Consider the following 6,885-nt stretch of genomic DNA (forward strand, 5'->3'; position numbering starts at 1 on the left):
TGGGCAGCCATTTATGCTGCAGCACCCGGGGAGCAGTTGGGGGTACAGCGCTTTCTCCCACCTTCAATACCACGACTGAGGTGCCCTTGAGCAAGGCACTGAACCCCCAACTGCTCCCCGGGTGCTGCAGCATAAATGGCTGCCCACTGCTTCACGGTGTGTGTGTTCACTGCTGTGTGTGTGTGTGCACTTTGGATGGGATAAATGCAGAGCATTAATTCCGAGTATGGGTCACCATACTTGGCCACATGCCACTTCACAAAAAAAAATATTAAGCTCCTGGAGATTTCAAGCTTTGAAAAGTGTTTGTTGAAAAAAAAAATATATATTTTTCAAATAAACATTGTTCTACAAAAATATTAAGCAGCACAACTGTCTTCAGCATTGATAAGAAATATTTCATCAGCAGCAAATCAGCATATCACAGAATGATTTCTGATGGATGATGTGACACACTGAAGACTGGAGTAATGATGCTGAAAATTCAGCTTTGATCACAGGAAAAAAGTTAAATTTTAAAATATACTCAAATAGAATGCTTTTAATGTATTTTTGATCAAATGCAGCTTTGGTGAGCAGAGCTGTGGAGACTTATTTCAAAAACATAAAACCTTACCAACCCCAAACCTTTGAACGGTAATAGTTGAAATAAAAATGTCCTTTTATGTTTCGCTGAAAAAGGAAAGTCATACAGGTTTGTAAAGGCATGAATCTTCAGTTTTGGGTGAAATCATTCTCCAGCCAGCAGTACTTTTTGGTAATTTCCATGCAACAAACCAGCAATGGACCGACACGGAAATTCATACCATTCATAATACAGCTGGCCTTTTCAGCAGGTTTTATTGCAAGTGTGATATATAATTAATATCAAAGCCAGTTACCTAAAACATGTCATGTTAGTGTGATATTACTTTTATAAAACATTTATGAATGTATGCATGCACGTATGTATTTAATAGTTTGTTTTACAAGATGTAACATTTTATTTATTCATTTATTAAATATTCAAATTTCAATTACCCAAAAATACATCATAAAATACATCAAGTGTGTTATTGCTTTTTTTTTTCTTTCTTTTTTTTTTTACACATTTTATTTGTTTGTTTAACATTTATTAGATTTTTATTGACATGATTTATGCAACAAATATACCAGTAATTAATATCAAGGCCAATATATTTTCTGTTAGTGTGATTTTATTTAATTTTAATATTTATTAGATTATTGTTACATATGTTAAAATTGATCATATTGTATGCATAAAAGAAATACAGAAATATTAAAAAGTACAAGTAATTAAATTTTTTTTTTACACACACACACTCTCACTCGTATACTGGAACATACAAACACATTCAAACATACAGTATACCACATGCTCATGGACTATAATTGTAATCCACATTGTGTATATTGGCATCTCAGCAGCCATGTTTTTGATCACATGATGCTGATTTAGATCTTTAGGCTTACATCGCAATAAAGCTGTCTGGATCCATGTTAATCTGAGTTTTTAAGAAAAAGCAGCCGTTGAGAAGCAGGTCATTTTATCATTCGTTTGTGTTTCAGTAGCATGAGGTTGTGTAGCGCGGCCCACACTGACATCTCATTGGTCCAAAACGTATATTAGAAACTTACATATAACCTCTTATATTAGAGATTTTTAAATGTATCAGTATATAATTTAATTGACACTGGCTATTTAATTTTGCTCATTCCCTGATTCTTATGTTTAAATGAGCTGTGTCATCATCTAGTGCTCACTTAAATGTAATCTTAAAAACCCTAATAATTTAATAACCCTGTGAAATGTAGCAAATCTTAAAATGAATATCCATTTTTCATACTTTAAATTATAATGTTGTGATGCATACATTTACAGATATTTGTAATAACAGGAAAATAATACTTTTTTTAGTAATATAATATTCATATATATTATTATATTTATATTAGAATTATACCCAGTGACAGAAGAAAATGCAAACATGACCCAGATTTTATTGTACATCTGCGGGGGTTTTACTACTTCCAGAAAAAAAATATAATAATCTTAAACTTTTGTTTATGTAAAGTTCTTTGATATTAAAGTTCATTAGAGTATTTTAACATATATTTTCTATTCCTTTGCAGATTGTAAGTTAAATGATGCATTTTGAATACTTAATTTTGTAATTAAAACTTTTGACATTTGACTTTTTTATTTTATTTTATGCATTAAATATACATTAAAGCTGATGCATATATAATTTGAAAAATCTCAATTCCTATTTTCTGAAAGAAAATAAAAACATGGAAAGTTTTTATTGATGTTTTTGAACTGAGCATCAAGTTAGGAAATAAATAAATATTTAATAAATGACCTTTTTTTTTTTTTGCAGAACAGAAGATGCCAAATATATTGATATATGTGATTGACTGTAATTTAATTTGACTAATCAGCATTGCATGTTGTTGATGCAATTCTGAATTTTTTTTACCTATTGACAGCAGGACTATTACAAACAGTTTATGCAGTTGTTGTTGTGAATATTAAGTTCGTCTGATGTTCCATTCCTGCACCTCAGTCAGTCAGTAGTGAAACATTCAGTTACGTCTGACTTTAGCACATGCTGAAGCTCAGGAGCTCAGACAGACATGTATGCATGAACACGTGATTATGAAGCAGTGATTCAGTGGAAACCACGACATGCATTTGTTTCTGAGAGCTTTCACACTGTTAATTGTGATTTTGTGTGTGTGATTTTGAAAGGACAATGATGCTCCATTTATAGTTTTGACCCTTTATTCTTTTGCAGCAAGGGATGAAAAAGGACACGTTTGTAAATGCCGTCACTGCTACAGCGTACGAGGACGCGACACGCATGAAAATATCCTGAGAGATGTGCTTTTCTATTCCTTTGCAGATTGTAAGTTAAATGATGCATTTTGAATACTTAATTTTGTCATTAAAACTTTTGACATTTGACTTTTTTATTTTATTTTATGCATTAAATATACATTAAAGCTGATGCATATATAATTTGAAAAATCTCAATTCCTATTTTCTGAAAGAAAATAAAAACATGGAAAGTTTTTATTGATGTTTTTGAACTGAGCATCAAGTTAGGAAATAAATAAATATTTAATAAATGACCTTTTTTTTTTTTTGCAGAACAGAAGATGCCAAATATATTGATATATGTGATTGACTGTAATTTAATTTGACTAATCAGCATTGCATGTTGTTGATGCAATTCTGAATTTTTTTTACCTATTGACAGCAGGACTATTACAAACAGTTTATGCAGTTGTTGTTGTGAATATTAAGTTCGTCTGATGTTCCATTCCTGCACCTCAGTCAGTCAGTAGTGAAACATTCAGTTACGTCTGACTTTAGCACATGCTGAAGCTCAGGAGCTCAGACAGACGTGTATGCATGAACACGTGATTATGAAGCAGTGATTCAGTGGAAACCACGACATGCATTTGTTTCTGAGAGCTTTCACACTGTTAATTGTGATTTTGTGTGTGTGATTTTGAAAGGACAATGATGCTCCATTTATAGTTTTGACCCTTTATTCTTTTGCAGCAAGGGATGAAAAAGGACACGTTTGTAAATGCCGTCACTGCTACAGCGTACGAGGACGCGACACGCATGAAAATATCCTGAGAGATGTGCAAGTGACTGGAAAGATAGTTTGTTTTATTTTATGGCCTTGATTCTGAATCCTTTCATACTCCTACTTAATATGATTTTTTTTTGTATTTCAGTTCTGCAGGAAGCCACAGAGTTTCAGAATACTGTCCTGCCTTCATACAGTGGAGATCAAAATTAGAGACCAATCTATAAATACTTGATTTTTTCTGAAATATTGTTATTCTTCATCGCTCAAAATTGGAAGGAATATTAGCTGTGGGTATTCCACTGCTAAACGAACATGTTTGACAAAATAACCAAGGCATTTCAACAACAAAAAACTTTTTGTTGAAAGCAGTGATCAAATACAGTAACCACTGTAGCACGAAAGAAGATTACAACTGTCAGAAATTTGTTTGAGAACTGAGAAAGACCATTCCATTAATAGGCGCGGCAACGTGGCCACATAATAACCACTTCGGGAGTGCATTATTTCTCTAATAATTGTATTAGTACGGCCTGGAGTCACAACCACACATCAAGACATTGTTCAGATGATTTGTTTCAAGACATTTGACATGTTTCCGTCCTGAAATCTTGTCTGTTGAACTCATTTTTTTTATGCACCTCATCCCAAACCTTCCGTTGCAAATTCCAAAATGTAATTTTAGAGCTAATAATGGAGGCTTGAGCCATTGATATGCAGGCTAACGCAGTTATTAATGCAGTCTAATGCGGTTATTAGAGAGAGAGAGAGCGAAAGAGAGCGAGAGAGAGATTAAGCGTGTGTGAATACTTGCTTTTGTGCGTCTCCCAGCAGCGTTCAGCAGTAGCATCTACTAATAGCGAATCTTTCAGTTAAACTGCTTCAAGAACCTTGCAACTGAGTAATGTCATGTAGCTTTTCAGCTGCGAAACTATTTTATTGATAAATTCGCGGGGCAGCGCTGACAAGAATTTTCTGTTCGCGTCTCCGCGTGTGTGCGCGAGCAGAGCCGATCCTCCCAATACACAAAATACGCAAGCTGTGTAGGGCCCCCGAAACACCAGGGGGCCCCCTTGCTCTCAAAGATGATTTCATTTTAGTTTCGTTTTTTAATTTGGCCAGCGGTCATGAAAACATGAATGATCATTTCTTTTGATGCGGTGCGCTGTCGCCCTTTCTACGTAAAAATCAGTTAAATCGTGCAATGTGAATGTTGTACAGTCTGGTTCCAGACTAAAAAAAACGAGTTGAAAGCAAACCGAGCCGCGGAGTAGACACTGTTTCTCAAGCGCTTTCCGAGAGCGCGATTCGAGACGGAGTGAAACACAGACAAATGCGTTTCATTCATTCGTTCATAACCACTCATACCCCACTTCAATAAGAGTCTCATCTCCCATTCCCTTTAGGAGCCAGTTGCGCTCGTGCCATGGCGTATTTTCTATTTACACGGCGGAATTTGCAAGTGCAAAGACCGAACGCGTCTCCAGAGATGAAACGGAGCTGCTCGTGCGCGAGCAAATAGGTAACCTAATTCTGATACATGCAATGACTATCCATTATGACATGTGCGCATTTTTTAATTTATGTAGCCTACACAATAATAATCCTTTAATTTGTAATATCTGGCATGTTTGTGTGCTGCGTCCCTGTGTGTGTAATAAGCAGAGTGTATGCGCGCTGTGGACCCGACTATACTAACGTGCTCTTTAAATAACAAAAAAACTACTGCGCCATTGACTTTAGACTAGGTTTTTGTTGGTCAATGGCACTATTTCAGTTGCCTCAAAATAGCAAGGCGCCAGCAATGCGCCTGAACAAACCTCGTTTTCAGACCAGCACGCCCATGAGCACACAAATGGGCACAAATGCATTTCCTATTTAAACAACGTGGCGCAGGACGTGAAAATGACAACTGCGTCGGGCTGAAACTAGCAAAAAACACTGCATTGCGCCGGGTGTATGATAGGGCCCACTGTTTCTGCCTATGCGTAAATCCGGCCCTGTCTGCGGCCGCAGGACTTCTCTAGTTTCTCAAACTGCGCTGGTGTGATCTTGGTCCACTCTTCTTCCAGTCTCTGCCGAGCAATTCCAGCTGCAGTGTTGAACCGATTCCCTATTGAGAGTCTTTGCATTATACTGCCCTCTCGTGCATTTGTCTTTCATGGACGACCAGCCTTTTTGGGGAACTTGAATGAATTAGTGTCATTGTAAAACTACAATATTCTAGAAATCACAGATTTGTAACAACTAGCTTCTCTTGTCTTGGCCTTAATCTGGATCACCTCCTGTCGCAGGGTTTCAGTCATCTTAGAGCGGCTTAGAGCAGCCATCTTGCAATCTCAGTGAATATTGGAGGAATGCTGACAGTTAAATAGGGTTTGTTATATAATTAAGGAAATTAGCACCAGGAGTTCTTTTTCAAATATCTCATTTTTTATACTGTGCTTCAGAATACAATTCATTTATGAAATATGCTTTAAAAAAGTGCCCTTCTACTCCTGTTAGGACTAAGCAGTGACCTTGAAATGTAGGAAATTGAAGGTTGTTCTCTAATTTTGATCTCCACTGCAGGACATTATGTGTATATACAGGACATATTGTAGATTTAATGGAAAACAATTCCTGCCAAAAAAGTTGCTTAAGAACTATTATGCTCTCACTGTAATGTGGGCTAAAATTACACAAAAGCCCCTCAAAAATCATAAAAGTGTTTGCGTGATGCTATATACCAGGTGCATTGTGTAAACGACAGACCACAAATTTAACAAAAGTTGTCATTCACTAAATATCCTCTCAGATCTTTTCAGTGAAGCAGTTTACACACAGAGATTGATTCATTCATGAATTGGACCGATCTGGAATTTAGCACACAAGTCACATGGATGTTTTTTATTATATTTTATGGTGCTTTTCTGTCATTTTTGAGCTTGACATCCACTGGTGGAGAAATTGAGTAATCAGTCGCCCATTTTTATGGTAAAATCCCTCTTTCTGGGATTTAGTTTCGTATTCACCTAGATCTCCACCCTACACTAGAAACGATGGGCGATGAGCCAAGAGAGGCTTTTATGAGTCACACACATTCCCCTGTGCAATTATAAAGTTCCTCCGTTCCTGTCATGCTATCGGAGAGCTTGAACACTGGACTGCTAATCCAAATATATGACAGCTGTGCACATCAAAGGCTGTTTTGGTGCTGCGTTTGGCATGTTCTGCTCATAATTAATAGAATCATTGTTTTGTGCCAATATTACTTCAAAAACATCATTTGTTCTCCACT

Source organism: Sinocyclocheilus grahami, unplaced genomic scaffold (genome assembly GCF_001515645.1).
Source record: "Sinocyclocheilus grahami isolate Dianchi unplaced genomic scaffold, SAMN03320097.WGS_v1.1 scaffold245.1, whole genome shotgun sequence".
Taxonomy (NCBI): Eukaryota; Metazoa; Chordata; class Actinopteri; order Cypriniformes; family Cyprinidae; genus Sinocyclocheilus; species Sinocyclocheilus grahami.